The 20,605-nt window shown below is 48.8% G+C and overlaps 1 protein-coding gene across 2 annotated transcripts in view; it reads left to right on the forward strand.

The window, feature by feature from the left end:
• The window catches only part of LOC126870908 (insulin-like growth factor 2 mRNA-binding protein 1), a 44,410-nt gene that overhangs the window by 15,102 nt on the left and 8,703 nt on the right, over positions 1-20,605 (forward strand). Inside the window, exon 1 of one of the 2 annotated variants that reach the window (XM_050629099.1) lies at positions 7,124-8,316. The exons of the other annotated variant lie outside the window; for it this stretch is intronic. The gene's annotated coding sequence lies outside the window, so the exon portion shown is untranslated. Of the gene's footprint in view, positions 1-7,123; positions 8,317-20,605 lie in introns of those variants that run through there. 2 annotated transcript variants of the gene reach the window in all.

Consider the following 20,605-nt stretch of genomic DNA (forward strand, 5'->3'; position numbering starts at 1 on the left):
CGCGCGAGGGAACGATGGAGGAAGAGAGACGGGCCGAGAGAGAAGATAGCAGTGCCCAGCGAGTGCGACCCTGCTCGCGATAAGTTTGCACAGAGAGCGAGAGTGCGTAGAAAGAGAAAGCAGAAACGGTTCGCTATGGAAAGGGAAAGAGAAAGGAGGTTCGGAGGGTGTACGGTCGAAGGGCGAAGAAGAGAAGGGAGAAAGGGAACAGCGGCTCGTGTATGCGGAGGATAGAGCGGTGGTTTGGGTCGTGGGGGTTGGCAGGGGCAGAGGGGCAGAATCACCGCGACGCCGGCTTCGGCGGAACCTTCGTAGTGGGAGTGGGCCGGGGGGTGGTAGCGGCGTTGGACGAGTAAGAGGGTTGGAATGGAAGTCGTGAAAGTCCAGAATAGGGTTGGAGGAGCGACGAAAGGGGCGCCACGTGCTACGGGAGAGGGTCGTTCATCCCCGGGTCAAGGTTACCCTCCTCGCGGACCTCACCCTCGCGACTACCAGCATCGTGCCATTTACCCTCAGCATCGCGGTTGCACAGCCACCATCGATCCTTATTTTGCTTTTTCTCCCTAGCACCTTTCGGCCAACTCTTCGGCGATTGTTTCGCCCGGGTTTCTTACTCCGTCGAAACTTTGCCGTTTCCTTCTGCCACCTTGTCGGTCGGTGGTGGGTCCCCTTGTGTTCCTGGGTCAAGGTTATCCTCGCAGCAAATTCGATCGGTCGACCGGCGAATCTCGTTTCTCGTTTCCACCCTCGTGCCACTCGACGATCGTTCGTTTTCTCGTCCGAGTATTTTCCGTACTCTCGAGACACGTTGCAAACGAGAAGCATCTGCTCTCTTCCTCGCGTAGGCGCGTACGCAGGCCGGGCTCGTTACGATCGGCGAGGAAATCGAATCGGTATGAAAGCAGCCGTCCGTTTCTCCGTCAGCCGTGGCCAATTCTGACGGAGCTGAGAAACGTTGGCGGTGCGTGGAGGACCTCTCGTTCCCCGGGCTAAGCTCTCTGTCGACGACGGGCTGTCTCGTTAGGCGGCGGGGATTATTAAATTCGCGTGCACCAGGTCCGGCTGACTTTTATCAACAAATGCATATGACGTGCATGAATGCACTTTGCGATTCATTAATCTGATGGAAGACCACTCGTGATCCTGAATGTACTCCCACTGGCCCTGGGCGTTTACCCCGGGCTTGCCTCGGCTGCAACTCTTTTTATCGATCCTTGTGCACAGACCGATACTTCCGCGCCTTTCATCGGCCAATCAGGGCTACGCCTCGGACGTTGAAACAAAAATTGCCGATGCCGCTGTCGCCAAGACGCGCGCAATTTTCCTCGCGAATCCTCGTCGTTTAAAATTCCACGTAAATCCCCGCGTCTTCGTCCAGGAACCCTTCAAATCGCCTTCTCGTCTCGTTTCTTCGTTTCGCGGTTTATCGTCGTGTAATTTTCGTTTCCGCGTTAACGAAAAAGGAGGAGAGAGAAAGAACGCGTTATCGATCACGAAACACGCCACCCGAGCACACGAGCAATCGCGTTGTCGCTTTCGTGCGAGAGACGTTCCACCAGCGAAAACCATGAGTAATTCAGACGACGTTCGATGCCGTAGACGTGTCCCGCTCGACTATCGAGGTTGTTCCGTACGGGACACCGTATACCCATGTTTCGCGTGTTTCCAATTTTTACGAGCGCCAACCGATTTCCGTTTTCCGTAGTTTCCCACGAACGAACGTTTCCACCGACGAGTTCATTCCCTTAATCGAGAGATTGTAACTGCTTCGAACAGGTAGCACGTGTTACGCGGTCGTTGACTATGCGCGATTACTCGCACGAGATACATACTCGATGGTTACTCGAGACATCGTCGTAACATTCGTACGTGGGGGACGGGATATTTTGCGTCAAGTTGGCAGACCTCTGCCGACAGCAGCGGAGTAACGCCCGATAAGGTTGCGCAGCCGGGATGAAATTTCTTGACGGAAACCATAAAACGTTGTTACCCCAAAAATTGCATCGCCGCCACCTCCGTTTCACTCGTGAGCAATAAAACGGGAGTTTTGGCAGCGGTGCAGGCCCTCGTAAAAGTCGCGCTCCATTCTTTGACACCGGCCTGCAATTCCGTCGTTCTCTGGCGCGCGCCGATACGCCGCGTTAAAGGAAAATCAGGATTAAACATTGGTGGAGTGGCGCGTATAGCACGGCAACGGGCACGGCATTTGGTCGGAAGAATGTGACGTCGCATAAAAGAAACGTTGCTGCGAGATTTCTCTTCGACGCTGTGCGTTGTACCGGAGTAGTTTCGGTGTTTGGTCGCTGTGTATAGCGATCTGCACGGTAAATCCAGCCGAGCCAAAACAACGAAAAGAATGCTATTGTACCGCTTTGGTAAATTTGTCTTGCGTTTCGTGACGTTAGGGATTCGTCGTCGCAATTCTGTCTTCCTTCCGGTATCGTGTCAATTTGAATGCATTCGCTTCGCCATGACGCATAATTCGCGAATGCCCGGGGAAGAAACAAGTCTCTGTGTAGGGTAGGATCGCCATAAACTCTCGTTCTCTCTTATTTATCACCCTCTGTGTGTACCATTCCTTCGCTCATCCGCTCGGCAAACCTACCATTGTCGGCAGGAGGGAAGGAAGGGGCAGCGAGTTAAGAATGCATTTCGCGTTCGTCTGCCCACGGCTTCTCTTCGTATACACAGCGATTAAACGCAAAGCCAATAGAGAGAGAGTTATTAAAAGAGCAGGACCATCTTTTTCTCGGCGGTTTTATCGCGCGTTCAAATTCATCGAAACGCGTATCGATTTATACTACGCGAGTCGAACCGTGCTATTTTCGCACGATCGCTTCTTACGCGCTTCTTCGCTGTTTTACGGTCAAGCGTTTCGTATTTTTCCTTTCCACGCCACCAAAATATTCTCCGCTGTATATTTCAGCGCGTCGACGATCAAACGCGCGAGAATCGCCGTACCGCGTACTCGATGTCTTACGAGCGTTCATCTTCGCACGATACCCGAACGCTGTTTTTCTTTTTTCTTCTTCTTTCTTCTTGCGCGTCCCATCGATTTCTCCGCAAACGGTCACAAATTTCGAGCCGCCAGGGGTTACTTCCATATTTAAGGGAGTCCGGTTGAACGCGGTACGAGCACTTCCGGAAAGGAACGAGCGGATCCTCCTTCCATCCTCTCCAATATATATGCACTTGGCATTTGTCTACCCACGCTTGATGCCTTCGCGATGTTTATGCGATTCACCGATGCAAAGGTGGAGAAGGAGGAGAAGTAAGAGAACCGGGAACCATAGACGGGATGGAAGGGGATGAGGCCTGGAAGAATCGTCTCCCTTCTGAAATAATGTCGAGTATACCGAACGCAGGAACGTAACCAAGGGAGTGCACCCGCTTATTGCCTTAAATTGCTAATTGGGCTTAGGACCGACGCTGCCTTTCCACAGCGACGAGCTCTCTCTCTCTCTCTCTCTTTCTCTCATCTATCTATCTCTATCTCTATGTCTGTGTCTCTCCTTTCTGTATGGCCCGAATCTCTACCGTCTCTCTCTTTTCTCCGCTCGGTTGGTCGGTTCTTTTTCATTCGCCGCATAGATCCCCGAGTTCGACTTCCTCGATGCCTATTGTCGATGTCAGACCCTTCGCCTCCTCCCTGTTGCAGCGGCAAGAGGGAAGGAGCAAGAAGAAAAGTCTGGACGAAGGAACAGGGGCGCCAGTCACGAGAGCGACAGAGATTAACGCACCCTGGTTCTCTTCTCCCCTGTAGAAACAGCATTTACCCCCATTGTTTTCTCATCTCTAAAAATTTAACAGGATCGACGCATGATGCCTTTTCAAATCTGCACGCGGGACTCCTTTTTGCCTCCTTCTCCTATCTCTCTCTCTCTCTCTCTCTCTCTCTCTCTCTCTCTCTCTCATCCTCTCTCTCTCTCTCTCTCATCCTCTCTCTCTCTCTTCTTCTTACCCCTCGTTCCACCTACGCGAGTGAAGAGACAGGCGTATTAGCAAGGGGTTGGCCAGAATTACGACACTTGCGAGTCATTTCTTTTCTTCTTCTTCCTTTTGTCATGCACTGAGAGACATTTAGGACGCTGGCGGCGTTCTTGTGCATGGAAATTCTTGAAAGGGACGAAGGAGTGGTTGACGGGACTGCTGGATGTATAGAAAGTGAATCGTTGGTAGGTGATTGAAAGCGTGGCAGGGTTTTGTGCGTTCGTCGTGTTTCGTTTGTATCGAAAGCGCGTCATGTGTCGGCGCGGTGTCGTTATTTTCCTAAGCTGGCTCGTGCTGCGTATTGCGAGCCGAATGTGAACGGGCCGTTGTGACAGGTAAAAAAAAAGCAAAAAGTAATCGCGTGGTTTCGCCAACCGATTCCTCGACTCACCTGCCGGTTGGATAGCGCGATGGGCATACTCGCCAACAGTTTGTTCTTTATCGTATTATCGTACACCCGTATACGTACCCAGCGTAGACTAATCTTGATACTGTTCCGCTCACCACCGAGTGATACTTAACGCGGTTACTGGTTTCGGCGTCGCACGCTCGTGCGTCGTTTAAAAACGAAAATAAAACCGCACGAAGAAGCCGGAGAAAGAAATTAGCATTAATTGACCTCGTAGCCCGTAACCGGGTAAGAAAAAAGGAGCGCAAGAAACGCGACAGTTTCCGAGAAGCAATAAAAATAATACAATCGCATCTCGCGTACACCGTAAACTCGAACAATCCATGGAATCGAGGCTGAGGCAGGCTGCGTGTGCGACTTTCGCTTCCGTTTCGCCGGAGTAAAATCGCCGATAATACATGGAAAGCCATATCGATTGTAAACAGGAGGAGAAAAAATGTTGAAACGATCCGACAATCATAGGTGTCTGTCGGCCACGTGGCAGCTGCTTCAACAGCTGTTACCACCCCGATGCATCAGAAGGTGCGCCAGTTTTTTTCTTCTTGGTGCTGATTTTTAATGTCGCGATATCATGCGCGGAACGCGGCTCGGTGCTCGCGTGCACGCTCTCTACCCCGTCGCAAAAAGGAAGACACCGCTGTTGCCAAAAGCGCCAGCCTTTCCGACCAAATTATCTCTCCTGTTCATCTTCATTCACAGTTCTTACACCGATTGACAGCTACGAAACCGTACCACCACGCGCTCTAACAACAGCCACCGCTGAAGTTGTTAATCCTTTCTTGCAACATCGCCGTACTCGATTAATCCTCGTTGTTTGGTCCAGGCAACGGACGTTCCTTGATCCGACGTATACGTACGCTCGTCTATATGAACGCGAAGAACGATCGATAAAAGTTTTCGGAAAACGTGTGAAACGGATCGTAGTCGAAATCGTAAGAATCGTCCGCAGCAGGTTCGCTGGTAAATCCGAAAGTCTAAAAATTTGAATATTTTTGACGGGGAAAGCTCGGTTCGCGGACTTTTTTCACGGCGCGTTAAAAAAATTTTTAATCGTTTTTAACGCGGTCTGTTCTATTCGCGAGCGAAGCGAGGACGAATAAAAAAAAAAAAAAAAAAAAAGAGGAAGAGATTCCGGGATAACGCGATCGACATTACGCAGTAATAAATGAATTAAAATAGGGTTAGCGAAACGTGGAGTACGCGCGCGTACTTCCCGGAACGCGTGCTCAATACAATCGGGAAATTAATTATAGGAGAATTCTCGACGAGTGTCCGTGGCTGCCGCGTGTTCGCTGGCCAGTCGTTTTTACGTACAAACAAAATTGTTCGCGCAACGAGTGTTTTTCTGTCCACGTTTTTCCCGTTTCTTCGCCGGGGAGAGCCGTACGCATGGTCGAGCCAGCACCGGTCCGGGATATTGATTAATTAGGAAAAATTCACGTTGAATGGTCCGTCAACTTGTAAAATGGAAGTAAAAGAATGAAAAAAAAAAAAAATTCGCACGCGGATGAAGGGCCTATTCAGATGTTGCCGGTTTTTCGATGAATTCATCGAATATTTACACACGACAGTATTGGAGCGGGCTTTCCGATTCTCTTTCGGCCACCGCCCTTTTTTCGCCCGTAGAATATTTTTCAGCATATTTAGATCTATAGATATATATATATATATATAGATATATATATACAAGCGTCGCGCGAGGCACGATGCAGAAGATAATTTATTTATCTGTACGTGCATGGAATTTGAATATCTTCTCGTACGAATACCGCGTGGAAAAAAGAAGACGCGTGACTGTCGGATTATCGAACGAACTTGAACTCACGGTGGATTCGTTGACGCAACGCTTTTTAAAATCCAGCGTAAACGTGATAGGTTCGCGTTATTCGATGCAGAACGAATAGGTGTGGCATAAGATTACGATAAAATCATGGGATTATTTTTGTGTTCGATCGGTTGGATCGTGAGCGTTTTGTTGTTCCTAGTGGCACGCTTCCAACGACTGACTCTGTCCGACCGATTCCTCCCGCGTGATTTTACTTTCAAATTGTTGACGATTACGCTAGACCTCTTCAAGTTTCGATAACGGCGAATTATCGATACAGACGGGGTAAGATCTCTTTAGGGTGTTCTTTCTTCGTTCGTCTTGCTCTTCAAGGCGGTTGAAACGCTCGCCTGTCTAAAAATCACCATCATTATGTACTCAAATTCAGCTCTCCGCGAAACAACTCGAAATACAGCGAGATTTTTCCCTGAATGGGAAGAACAAGGATGTCTCGAGTGTACGGAGATTTTACATCGACTTATTTAGATGGGAAATCGTTGTTGGTCGATTGGTTGCGAGAAAATTCTTCGTTTCGATCGCGAATAAATATCAAAGAAAACGAACGATTGAAAACGCTACAACTAGAAAATGTCCGGTTGATCCGCTACTCGATTATTCTAAATAGGCGAACGTCCTTCGATTTCTACAGTTTCGTCCAGCATCGAGATTATTGACAAGGATAAAAATATGCGTCTATTAAGATCGCGTAGAGATAATATTAGTTTCACAGAAGGAAGCGAATTCTGCAAACTCGCCGCGCTATGAATTCGCGTGCATTGTAATCTCTCGCCTTAACGCGGTTCGTGTCTCTCCGTATATCTTCGTGCAAGTTCGATTTCCGCGCTGATTGAGCGTGGCGCTCGGGTCGACCGGCTCTTCTCGCGTTCGCAGTTCGCGGCGGGACGTGAGCCAGTGTGTCGTGAAGAATTTTTTTTGTTCGCTAAATCTCTCGCGAATAGGTAACGTCCGTGATTTTCGTCTTTGTATCGTTGTTCCGATTTGTGTACGTGTCGCGCGTCAACGCCCTTTCCGTTCAGCGCGCGACAGCGTGTCGAAATTTAACGGGACTGCTGGCAAAAGTGGTTCCAGAGTTTGCTACTATCTTCATCGTATCACGGACACGTGGTATCACTAAAATCACGTATATACAGTACGGTGTGAGTTGGATGGATTTTATTCGTCGCTTCAATTTATCAACGTGTCTCGATTACGTTTCGACCGCGCAGGGCCACTGTACGAAATTTTTGTGCGTTCAACCTATACGTGTGTGTATAAGTGACGAAGCGAATTCCAAAAGGCCAACGATTTTTCTTCTACGTCATATGGAACCAGCTTGTACCACGCCGTCGACGATTAATCCGCGAGTTCGATCGCTGTGAATCGAAAGTGTGTGGAATAGTCGTTCCATTTCGATCTTTGGATGCCGTCGATCGATCCGGGTCGCCGACTACCTTTACATATTTTCCGCCGTATCGTTTTCGAACAGTTCGTATTTTTCGTGGTGGTAACTCGATACCAAAAGTCACGCGGCCCCGACGAAATTTCTCGGCCCGCGGACAAAGTCGATGCTCGCGTGACCGGTGTGTTCTCCATCTCCGTCATCCGGCGAAACTTAGGTTCAATTTCGCCGATACAAGACAAGCGCGAGAACAATTTCTCGAACACACTACCCGTACTCTAGCCCAGCCGCCTGTAGTTTACGCACGCGGTGCTTCTTGATTACACGGAAACTCGCTTTCGGATTAATCTGTTTCGTTCGGACTCGGTTCGGAACGTTCGCCAACGTGCTTTCGACAGGCTCTTCTAACCTTGTCTATGAATGCGCGTGTGTGTGTCTTTACGTGAAATCGTGTTATACGCGAACTTCGTGCATCTATCGTGGCTGTCGAAGGCGCGGAAAGTAAGGTTAACCGTCGAAGGAACGAGCATCTACAAAACAGGAGAGGGAAATTCAGTGCGCTTTTTCGGTATGTTGATGCCAACGAGCATCGTTGTTGCGTCGCTAACGAACGAGGACAATTCTATTGGCTGACTACCAATAAGTCAACGACGAACGTCGCCATATCTGCGAATTCACAGGATCATTGTTCGTGTAAGTGTTCGTCTTGTTTACATCCGTATCGTTACTCTTTATACACGCGACTATACATATACCGAATCGTTGCATGCTTCATCATGCTGGTTGAAGTTAAACGCGCGTTCGCGGCATCGTTGGAATCGCGTACATGTCGATATAGCAGGGTAACAGGGTAACTTTCAGACGTTCCTTTCGATAATCGCACTTTTTTCTTAGGACAAATTTATCGTAGACGATTAACTCTCTATAGACAGGAAGAAATTTCAACGCGAGAAATATGTTTACGCCCGGATCTCTGTGTTTAGGCGTATCGAAGAATCTCGTGGAAATAGCGGTAAATTCGTCTTGTTCAGTCTGTTGTTTTTCATATTGCGCAACTTTCTCCCATTCCGTAACCCGAATGCCGTTTTAATCGCGAACCAACCGGAAATCACGTCGCCGGTCTTAGCCGCGCCAATGTTAACGGCTCAGGCGATGCGAAATGAAATTACGAATCGATGTTCGGCGACGCCACTGACCATTCGCCGCTATCTTCGGGTCGTTCTAAACGTCTGTAAGGTATCGGTGCCCCTATCCTAGGATTTGGGTCACTTTTGCGAGTCTCGTATTCGTCGAGTCGGATAACTAGATACTTTGGCCTAGTGTGTGTGTCCAGCTTTCGCACACCTATGACATCAATTCTTCATCGAAACCTCGAAAATTTGAGAGCCGAAGAGACACCTACACGAGGATCACGTTTATCACGTATCTCGTAAAATACCTCTTGTTCTTTCCTCTTTGTTGCCCCTTACACGATATTCTTTCATTTATCATTCGCATTTATCATTTATGCGCTCGAAATAGGTTAATCGAAACTTTTAAAATAGAAACCTCTCCCGCGGCGATGGCGCTAGGTTTCACAAGAACACGCGAAAAGAGAATCTCGTACGAATATATAAAAGGAATCACCTTTGTTGTAAAACTCACGCCCTGCGAGGCATTCGAAAAGATCTCTTCCACTTTGCATCGCATAAATGTTAAAATAGCCCGATGTACCGATACGAGCAAACATCTCGTCAGCATCTCGTCTCCCTTTTACCATTGACAATTGATTTTAAGGGACACTTGTTGCTGGGGGGAAGTCGCGTTTGCAAAGGTGCTCGTTGCGATATCTAGCTCTAAACCTGTGTATCGCGATCAAACGCACGTTTCAAGCACACCTCGTTTACGATATCGAGGCGTGCAATGCTTCCGTGCATTCCTGCGCTTGGTAACAGAGTGATTCATTAATCGCGCTTTAATCGCGAGTATCGCTCGATAAACGTACTCCGGCGCGCGATCGTCTTGAAAACTATTACGCGATCCAAGGAAAACCTGTCACCAAGGCAAAGCGGCCGGAACGAGCACGGAACGCGATTGCTGCTGCGCCTTTAGCTGCAAGGCAACTCGACAATTTCGTACTTCGCGTTCTTTGGTAGCTGTCGCTTTCGAACGATCCACGACATAATCTCGAGAGAAATCGATGCAGTTACGGTCGTCGGCGTGTCATTACGCATCCTAGGCGAATATCACACGAATACACGCAACTCTTCGAGAATCGATCCACCGAGATCAACGATAGAATAGATCGTCGCTCGACTCGTTATCGCGCGATCTACGGTATCTCCGTTTTCTTCCTCTCGATCGAGATTTCCTCCTCCCGTTATCGTTTTCCACGAGCTTTTCCTCTTGGCGGTTTCCTTGGACGTCGTTCGCGCGTCCTCGGTTTCTCTCGATTCGTCCTTTTCTCGCTCGAGTCACCGGCTCGCCTCATATTCGCCCGTTTGTTTCGCATTTTCCACGCTCACATCGAACCTTCCTCCTCCTCCTCCTCCTCCTCCTCCTCCTCCTCCTCCTCCTCCTCCTCCTTCTCGTCTCTCGGTCGCGTTCTCCGACGGCTGGTACATGTAAGTTGCAGACCAACTTGCTAATTCGTCGCGCAGAAATATCTCGAGCCCGTCTGCGGCCGCGTCTCTCCTCTCGGATCGTTATTGTGAATTTCGTCGTCCTAGAATAAACTTCTCTGTCGGCTTAGCGCTGGACCGAACGAAGAAAAGAGAGCGTCGCGACGGCGACGTGCGTGTCCTCTGCTCTTCCACTACCGCGCTTCTCCCGCCTACTCTCTCCTCCCTTTTTCGACTGTCGGCTTTTCAATGTCCGTATTAGCGTCTCTTTTAACCGCCGGTTCGCCTTGTTTCGTTCAGAATTATTGAAGCGGCGGTTGAATGAATTCGACCAGCCCAAATTTTATTATACGCACGCCTTCTAGCTGCGTCGAAACGCGCGCTCGCGCGCGCGCCTTCGCCTCCCGGTGTAACTCGCAGTTATGCTTCACCTCGTAACACGAGACGCGATAATCGCTCCTGCAAAAATTCACTGTACTATCGTAACGTTTCCACGATGCATTCTATCGGTTCTACGTTTATTTCCAATAAATATCTAAATACATAGGCGTGTCATTCGTAAGATAGAACGTCGTTTAAATTATATCGCGATTACTCTCGACGATAATACGATTGGATTTGGTGCTCGTCTATGAAACGCGATCGTTTACGAAGGAATCGTTTTAAAACGGAGAGCATCGGGATTCGAGATTAATCTAAATGACCGGAAGAGGATCCCGATTCGACGTTCGTTTCATCTATGGCCACCGTTTCACCTTCGATCATTGTATCGTTAAACATTCAACGTCCGTGTGCACGCTGACCGAACCGAATTGGACGATAATTTTAGTCGTGTTGAAATCGATAACCGTGATCGTGAACGCGACAAAGAAAGAGCCAGGAAGCGACGGAGAGCCGGCTTTCTTCCAAGAAACGAAGACATTGACATACGCTCGTAGAACGTCGGCGGATATGCAAAGAGGAAATTATCAGTGGCTACCTGGAAGTGGCAGTGACTCGTTGCGTATGTGGGAAATCCCCCCGAGGATCGTTATTCCTCCCCTTCTTTTGCATTGCAGAAAAGCAGATCGTTCTGGTAACAACGCCACGATAAAAGGGCCAATGGTGCCTCCGTGCTATGATTACGTCAGTGGTCGCCGGTCTGCATAGCTCCGCGGTGAAATTGACGATGATTCGTCGCCGTTCCCGCGCGTTGACTCATCGCACCTTTCCTATCCTTTTCTCTGTGCTTCTTCTCTCTAACTTCCAGTTCCTTCTATTCCCTCCCTCCTCTCTCTCTCTCTCTCTCTCTCTCTCTCTCTCTTTCTCTCTTCGTTTCTCGTACTTCTTCTCCTCTCCTCATGTTCCTCGTCTTGTGACTGGCGCGAACCCCTTCCCGCCGCGTATGGTTCTTTGTCCTTTTTTATCGTCTTCTTCTTCCACGAACCGGCCGGAAATCGTTGTCGCGTTCCCGAGCGCGCGCGCGGTTGTCGACGCCGTTAAGAGCGCCACGTGTGCCTGGCCGGTTGCGCTCTTGCGCTTTCGCGCTCGGTGAAAGGTAGCGCTCGTAATTGTATACGATTGTAATTGATGCTCTGGACAATTTATCGATACCTAACTTCGTCTTTCGCGGGCAGCCAGTGTGTGCGAGTCGAGGTTACACCCCCCTGGCCCCCTTTTTTCTCCCGAGAAGGAATTCACGTATATAGGCCGGTTTTCTCTCGCTCGCGTCTCTATCGCCTTCTACGTTTCTCCGGGCACCGTGTGACGCGTGATCGTGAATCGCAAAAGTTGTCTTTCGAGCGTGCGCCACTCAATGATCTTTCCCGATCATAAACACGGAAAGCGTTGATCCGGAGATCGCGCTCCAGCAGCCTCGTTCCTCTTCTCTCCACGATCTTTCCGTTTCTTTTCCCTTTCTCCGCTATCTTCCAAGGATTATTTTCTCGCCCAGCTATGAAATCGCTGGCATTGCCCGAAACGCCCGGCATCTCGAGAGAGAGAAAGAGTCCGCGCCGATGAAACCCCGGTGGCGTTAACGAATCCCCTTGGCTTTTATCGAGTGTAATAACTTTTCGAATACAAAAATATCCGAACGTATCGCGTTACAAGATCGCGCCGCTATTTAATCATCGTGTGGCGCTCACCCTGTGCACACCGGCGTATTACGTTGCGTCCACTCGTTTTTCTGCCCCGCTTCCACGATGTTTACAAGCGCGATACGCGCCCCAATAGCGATCGTCGAATCGGTCAACGACGTCGAATGAAAAATGTTAACGAGTCGACCGCCTGGAACGATCGCAATTCGTAGGAAAGCCTAGTAAATATTTAACGAAAGGGGAAAATGAAAAACGACGAAAGGTGGAACAATGGTACTTACAATTAGCGACGCGTCCATCGAGCTTGGACAGGTGTTTAAAGAGTTCGAATGTAACGAGGTTATGACTGAACGGAACGGGCGGGGTATTAGCGTGCGCTAACTCGAGTCCAACCTTCGTGACAACTCGATATTATTGAGTTCAAATAAAAGCCTCCTTTTGTTTCAGTCGGTGGCCGCGCGGAACTTGAATGTAAAGTTAAAAATAAAATGACCGTTTAGCAGTTTGTATATCGAGGCCAGTCGCTATAATAGCGACAACCGCGTGCCGGAATAGGGATTCCGGCATTAACCGGGACAAAGTCAATTGAAATTCTGCCGCATAATACTCGAACCGTCGATTCGTTTTTGTTTAATTCCTCCTGGCCCGTTTCAATCGTTTCGCGCGCTCTCTCTTTCTCTCCCTCTCTCTCCATCGCGCTTGCGAATTTCTATGTCAGTTGTGCAACATCCACGGATTTCTCTGCCTCGGTATACGCGAAATTTTCTCCGCGCGTGAAATTCTTTCGCTCGCCATGCTCTCTTCCTCTTGCCAAACTTCCTCTTCCTCTCAGGGCACCATATTATTTTTCATCGATCCGCAGGTATAGTTGAAGGTGGAGTTGAAAAAAATATCAAGTTTGCATTTGAGAAAGGCTCGCTGGGCTGTCAGCGATGCTGCAACATCTTCGTTAAACGAGCAAAGTTTACGAGTAAGTTATCGTCGATCGAACTTGCAACGCCGTGGTTAATGATATTACGTGATTTAAAGCAAGACTTTCGACGTCTTTCGAACAAAGTCAACGTACGTTGCAAGCACGTAATCGGTCTAATCGAGTCAGGTCGGAGTTGGGTCATATTCATACAGAAAATGTTCCTACGTCCTCTTAATTGTCCATCTTCTTTGCCGTTTCTTCCTCATAATCTTTGCGCGTTAAGCACGGATTCTTCATAGATAGAAACGTTTAGACGAATCACGAATGTTACCGATAATACTCCAAGTGTCCACCGAACGCGTTTCGCGTTCGAGACGGCGCGTTTCTTACGGGGGTAGCAACTAAGCGATCGCGGATTTTGTCATTAGATGCTATTGACCACGAAAAGAACTTAGTTGCCAACGCGATACGATACGCGCGTAACGACTAGTCGAATACGACACTGGAGAGATTGGAAAATTACTGGAAAGCATATGGTACAAAGCAGTAAAAATCCGAATGGTTCGGAACGGGTGGTAGAAGGCAAAGCGGCGAGCAGAATTTCAGCCGCGTAAAACTCAAATGGGCGTATCTGCGACTTTCGCTTGAATCGAGTCATCGCTTGCAGACGGTACACAAATTATCTATATATACATTGAGTAAGAAAACCGTATATCCGCGTCGAAACCGAAGACACAACGGTTTACATCGTCGACGTAATAGGAATTCGATGGCCGATCGTTGAATATCGAAAGTCATTTTTCTCGAAACCATCGTTCGATCGGACACAGTCCAGTTTGTATTAACACGGCAACATTCCACGCAAAGATTTAAATAGAGCAACACGAGCTCTCTATAGTATACTTCGTTACGATCGAACGAGAAGCGCGAGTGTAATCATGAAAATTGGGACGACGAGTTCTTGCTCCGGCAGATCGGAGGCTGAACTTTTCATGAAATTGTACCGTTCATAACAGTACGCTGAAAATCACTCGGTCCGATCGTATAATCACGAAGCATCGAACGTAATTTCTGCACGATCTTTAACGTTCATCGAGGATTGTTGCATTATTGATGCGCATAGGTAGATAGGTACACGCACGAACGCTGCAATCTAACTAGTTCGATCTGTATGCGTGGCGAGAACAGAAAAAAGTTGCTCGGGTCGCGTTGAAAGCTCTGGCTGATATAAACGATTCTGCTATTATAGAGAAAACTACTGGAACGCTATATAAACGGGCGCGCTATAGTCGACGCGGCGCTACTCGCAAATCTAGATCGCATCGTCCATTTATAACGCGTAATCTGTTTTACTCTTTACGTGGGCATTGGATTAAATGGGATAATTCGAAGGCATAACCGGAACACGCCGTAAACCGTATAAGCGGTGTGGTTTAGTTACGGGAATAGGAAGGTGTAGCATCATCGTCTTTGTACGCGACGCGTCGTTGTCAATGGACGCGAACACCGACTCTGTCACGAAGGCAGAGTTCGTGGATCCAGAGAGCCGTGAGTCATAACTTTCGATATGCGCGCCACGACCACGTTGCGTTTCGTATTAGACGCATAGGTCGATCGGTGACGTCGCTTCCATTTCTTCTCTCGTCGCGCTAGTATAACGAATATAACGTGGTTGGAAACGGCGAACGCGCGTTACAGCTGTTCCGACTCTCATGATACGCGTACACCTTCCCGAAACCCACGGAAGAGTAGATAAGTGTTCTGGCGAACGTGTAACAGGCTGAAATTTACAACTATCGTGTAACCGTACCGATTACACCGTTTCCGGCCGATAACTCGGCCAGTAGTTTTTATCGAACAGTTTTTCCGTCGTTCAGGAACGTGTTATCGTCGTGGCCGTCTTTTTCCTCTAACTCGTTGACCCTTGGTTGCAGTGGCGACGATCGCGACCTCGATTCGACGACGGTTTTACAGGCGCCAAACAATGTGGCACTAAGCTTTCTCGGCTAGTCGGTTGCTACGGTTGCACGCGGCCACCGCATCGTTGAAACCTGCGATTCGCAACCGGACCGCCACGCACTTGAAACGTCGCTATCGTATCGCGTTGTGACTCTTCGAGGTACTCGCTCGTATTATACGGTCGCTGTATCGATAAGGTATCGAGGCTGCTTTCAATAATTTGCGCTCGATGCAGAAGACCGAAATAGAAGGAAAACGGTGTTTGAACGGCGCTTATCCACCGAGCTATAAGTACGCCTACCCTTTGCCTCTTACATCCTTTTTTAAATGCCAGAATTTGTTTATACTCGTCGATTCGAATCTTCTCTCGCCTACGAACCGTCTTGAATATTTCATCCGAACGTTAATCTGCGTTGTAACGTTGGCTATCGTCGATAAGCGGAATATTTAAAATATCGATATATTGTTTCTTATCGTAGTAACTGCACTAGCAATCGCGTGTGGCGATAATTAAAAAAAAATTGTTATCTGGAAAATTATGCCGTGACTAGGTATAAATTTTTATCGCGCACAATACTGGTCGCGTGTTTGAATATCTCGTACAACCCATGTCGGAGTCCATTTCAGTAGCGAGTATCGTAGATAGCGTATTGCGGATAGCAGCGATATTAAACAACGGTGCCAGAATGATCTTACGCTACTCTATTTCGAACGTTAACGAGTGCTAGGTAATATGTATTTATCATGGATCGGGAGATACCGAACGCGGTGCATGAACGTTCACACCCAAGGTGTGTCAATATTAACAAGCTTCCGCGGGAATCTTATCTTTTTCGTCGACAACGAAACGCATCGGTCGCGTATCGCTTTTCAATAGAACGCGTTATCTACTTGGTTCGCTTCGTACGTCTCGACGCTGAAAAACTTTCAGAAGCATAGTGAATCTTTCTCTACCGGTGCTGTCGAATATTCGTCTTATCTGCTACATTATGGCCGATATCTATTGGATCTCATTGATACACGTAAAACGGTTAAAAATAACTCGTGCTGGAGCGTTAACCCACAAAAGTTAAGCCATCCGTGAGCTAATCCGTCAAAGTATCAACTTATTACACGCGAATCTTCTTTTTCTCGAAACTTGATATATTTAAATTACGGTCGGATACAAAATTCGGCTGTCTTCTAATATCCCTTCTCTTCTCTTTCCATATCTTTTATCCTTTAAACGTTCCTCCGTCTATCTCTGTAGTACGTGGTCAAATGGTTGTCTGTCCCATCAAGCGGTTCAATCGGTGAAAATTAACAATTTAATAACCGCTTCGCTGTCTTCGGTTATATTCGATTTATCAAATCCGTGGAAAGTGAGTCCGACGAAGCTCCATCGGGCGAGCGCGTCGCTTCCGGCTCGAACACCGGGAAAAATCACCGAAATTGTCATCATGTGGCGCCCATTCACAGAGCCCAGCACATCGTATACACGTGCGTGGCATGCACACGCACGCGTAACAGGCAAGCGGAGTACACGTGCCACGCACCCGTACAGGTACATGCACGTTACACCGAATTGAGACGCCAACTTCCCTTCTAACGCTCACACATGAATGGGAAAGAGGTACTCGTGGCCAGAAAAAAGAGGCATCAACCAGACCTCGCGCGTGTATATGTAAATGTTGGCTGTGTGGCGTATCTGCGCGCTCGAGTCGCGTTGCACGCGCGTTACCTGTGTGTCGCGGACGCGTAGTGTACGTGTGTTGGCTGCCGCGCGCATCTGCAACGTACGCGGTGTGTGCTGCAACCTTTATTCGGCGCGGCTGCAGTTTTACCTCCTACACGTTTTTGTCGCGAATCGTGCGCATACTGTATATGTAAAGCCACGCTGCTGGCACGTACATGCCACTTTCCCTTTTCAAAATCGATTTTGGCGCCGTGCGCCCCGCCGGTTCAGTCAACGACGTCGACGCTTCTCCGGCCAGGACCGTACACGTTCCATCGAGCGCCACTCTGTCGCCCAGTTTCTTTTTCGGCTAATATTTATTCGTCGATCGTACGCGTTTTAGCGCGAAAATAGCGTGTGCAGATGTTTCGCAAGTGCAAGTACCGTTTTGTCAAATCGATGGAACGGAAGCGTGCGTTTCGATTGGATCTGGTCGTAGGACGAACGTTTTACCTGGCGTTATCTTTCAACTTGTGTAGACCTGTGATGTTAACGTGGGAAAGACAACAGCGGCTACGGCAACGACTTAGACGAGTTAATAAGAGACGAACGCTGGCGAAAAAATCACGCGCACCATGTGGACGGTAAAACGCGATTAAAAGCGACAAACGCGCTACTACTTCGTAGATTGCAAGTACGGTCCGGTAAAACGTATAAATACGAGCAACGGGACCATAAAACTCACAGGGGATGATTACACGGCGTAATTCCCGGTGCATCTCTAAAAAGCAAGAAAAAAATCGCCACACGCGTGGCTCGCGCGCTAATTACCCCTGCGTAAATGTGCTCCATTTTTACGCGACTAGCGGCGCGTAACGAGTCCCAATTCCCTTCACAATTAACTGCACCGCATTACGACCCTCGAACTTTTCGTCAACTGCCCCCTCCCTCTGTTTCCCCGACCTCCATCCCTCCCGCGACCCGCTTCCGACCGTCGCTTCCTCCAGAAGCGGCCGTCCGAGTCCATTGGCTCGTTAAACGAAAAAAAAAGGAGCAAAGTAGAGAAGAAAAAGAGAGTCCGAAAAAACGTGTCTTAGGCGAGATCAAAAGCTCTTCCACGGGGGTGACCCGTGGTCTGCGGTCGTCGCGCGTCCATCCCTGTCGGTATGTGCCTCGGGCTCGGAAAAGGCTCTCTCTCTCTCTCACTCTCTCCCCGTCTTCCCTTCTCTATCTATCGGTTTGCTCTTGTGCTCTTGCCGCGTGTCTCTTTCGCTTCCTCCGTCGCTGTGGTGGGTGTACGAAAATACCGCCTTTCGTTAAAGGTGAACGGACGAAATCGCGAGTTACACGTGCGTGCAAGATCCGGCAAGGGTGATGCGTCGGCGGGTGTGCAGGACGGGGGAGAATAGGAGAGACAGAGCAGGCCGGTGGTCAGGAAGGGTAGCGAGGGAAAGAGGCGCAAAAAGGGTTGAGGTTGGAGGTGACGTGGTGGTGGTTGGCGATGTTGGTGTGCGTTGGTGGGTTACTGCTCTAGCTGGTTCCTCGTGGAGATAGGTTGGTGGGGGTGGGGGGTTCGTGCCGGTGGAGGAGACGGACCCGCGTGCCAGACGAAACCGACGATATCAACGTTCCCTTGCGCACTCCTGCATATATACCTCACACCACACCGGGTGCCGCCGAAAATCCCCAAAAGCACACGAAACAAAGGCCTGCCTCCGCTCTCACCCTCGCTGCCACCCCCGCGATTCCATCCTGCCACCAAACTGCCGTCCTCCACCCTTTGCACGGTTCTCACTGTAGCCCCGTAACCCGTACCGATACACGCGTGCAAACGAACCTTCTGTGTACGAACAGAGACATAATATCGACTTTTCTCGGTCGAACGTGTTGTCTCTCTACAGGCGCGAGCACGTGCACGTCCAAGAGTTCGGTTCGACGAGCCTCGAACCTGCAGCCCCCGACGATGGACAGAGAGAGGAGTCTCTATCGGCCACCCAGGAACGCGTTGTGCTCCACGGTAGTTGTTCGGTTAAGGTTTTCCGGGGGTTTGGAATTAGTTCCATCACACACACGTAACACGCGCGTCGCCCTCTCACCTTTTGTGCCGTACCGCCGTTCGACCGTTTTATTCGTCGTGCAAGATTTTACGCCTATCTCCGGAATCGTCGTCCGACGATCCTTTCGATTGGCGCCAACCACCGCCCCGCGGTATTCCGTATTTTCACGCGTATTTATATCGGATATCTCGGTTGCCCCTCGACCTTCTTCGACGGTAGAATTTTCGCTCGTCGTTAGTTTCGTTCAGACGCGAACAGGACGGGTACAAGACGCGATATTATCGCGAGCACGAGCCGACGCGTAACTATATGATTAAGTAATATCCGTTATCTTTGCAAATTGTCCGCGGAATGGGAGAGTAATTAGCAGCGGGAAAAATTTGAATTTCACGACGATCTTTTCGCCCCGCGATGCAGCACGCCTATACGCGCGTTTAATGCCCACGTGCACTGCTTCCGTGAGAAAAAAGACGGCGATTGTTTTACTTTTTCGATGGAACCGACCGAATACGCGATTATCCGCGTCCTCATCGGGCCGTAATAATTGGCCGAGCACAAGCTAGGTCGGTCGGTACGTTTTCTTCAAGGTTAGTCGAAAGCCCTGACGCTGAGTGGGTCGGTGAGCTGAAAAATCGATACGTACGAAAGTGAGAGTCTCAGCCGTTTCACCCTCCTTTTCCTTCTTCACGTTCCGCGTCCTCTTCTTACTTGCCATTTGGTTCATTCATGTTGCGTCGCGCCCAGTGCCGTGGCTGCGTCCAATTTCGCGATTCTTCACCCCTTGAAATTCGATTAACGTGGACGCGAGTATATCCGCGAAAAGAGGAACCGTAGGAATATACCGACGTAATGAACGCGAAACGAAATTACTACGGGCTGTTTCACATTGCCAATTTTGCGGCGAATTATGTTCGAAGAGAGACGCACAGACGAATCGAAGGCGCATTTGGTATTTAGATAGGGTACGGGTGGAGTTTGTTTTTGATTCGCGATGCCTTTCATGTTGCGCCGTCTCCCTCGCAAGGGCCGAGGAGGAGGATAAATTCGACCTGGAGATGTCGAACGAAAGAAAGAAAGAGAAAATGTCAACAGCGGCATCCGCGCATATGCGATCTTTGCCGATGACGCTCTTGGCGAGAACATCGTCGAGCCTCTGGGATATGGTAGACTCGCGTTAATTTATAGATCACCGTGTATCGTCGCGAATCGAACGGCCCCTCGTTGCGAGTAAATTTCTAGCTATTGCGCGCGATAAACTTTTCACTATCGAACTTTTTTCAACGATATCATCGCTGTTCGCTCTCTTTATTTCGCGTAATTAGTTTCTTTATTTTACGTAATTAGCGATCGTATCGTATTTACAAACGCAAAACAAAACCGAAACTGAACTTACAGATAATCGCAATAACACGATATAATAGCGATTTTCGCGTAACTAGCGATCAGCGATCCTGGTATTTTTAATTCTTCTTCGTAGAAACTATCATGGAAATTGTAACGCGTTGGTGTTGTTCCATTCGTGACGAATTTCTAACGTTTTATTCTTTTACGCTGTATCGATGTTTTTTATATTGTAACGATATTTTCTCGACTTTTACGAAATGTTTACTCAAATGCGGTAAGAAAGTTCGAAGAAGCTGTTGTAACGAACCGGCCTTGCAATTTCGATTGGTAACCGTCCGAGTACGTTCGTGTTGACTCGCCGTATGCTTTTTCCTCCT

This window comes from Bombus huntii, chromosome 11, assembly GCF_024542735.1.
Source record: "Bombus huntii isolate Logan2020A chromosome 11, iyBomHunt1.1, whole genome shotgun sequence".
Classification (NCBI taxonomy): Eukaryota; Metazoa; Arthropoda; class Insecta; order Hymenoptera; family Apidae; genus Bombus; species Bombus huntii.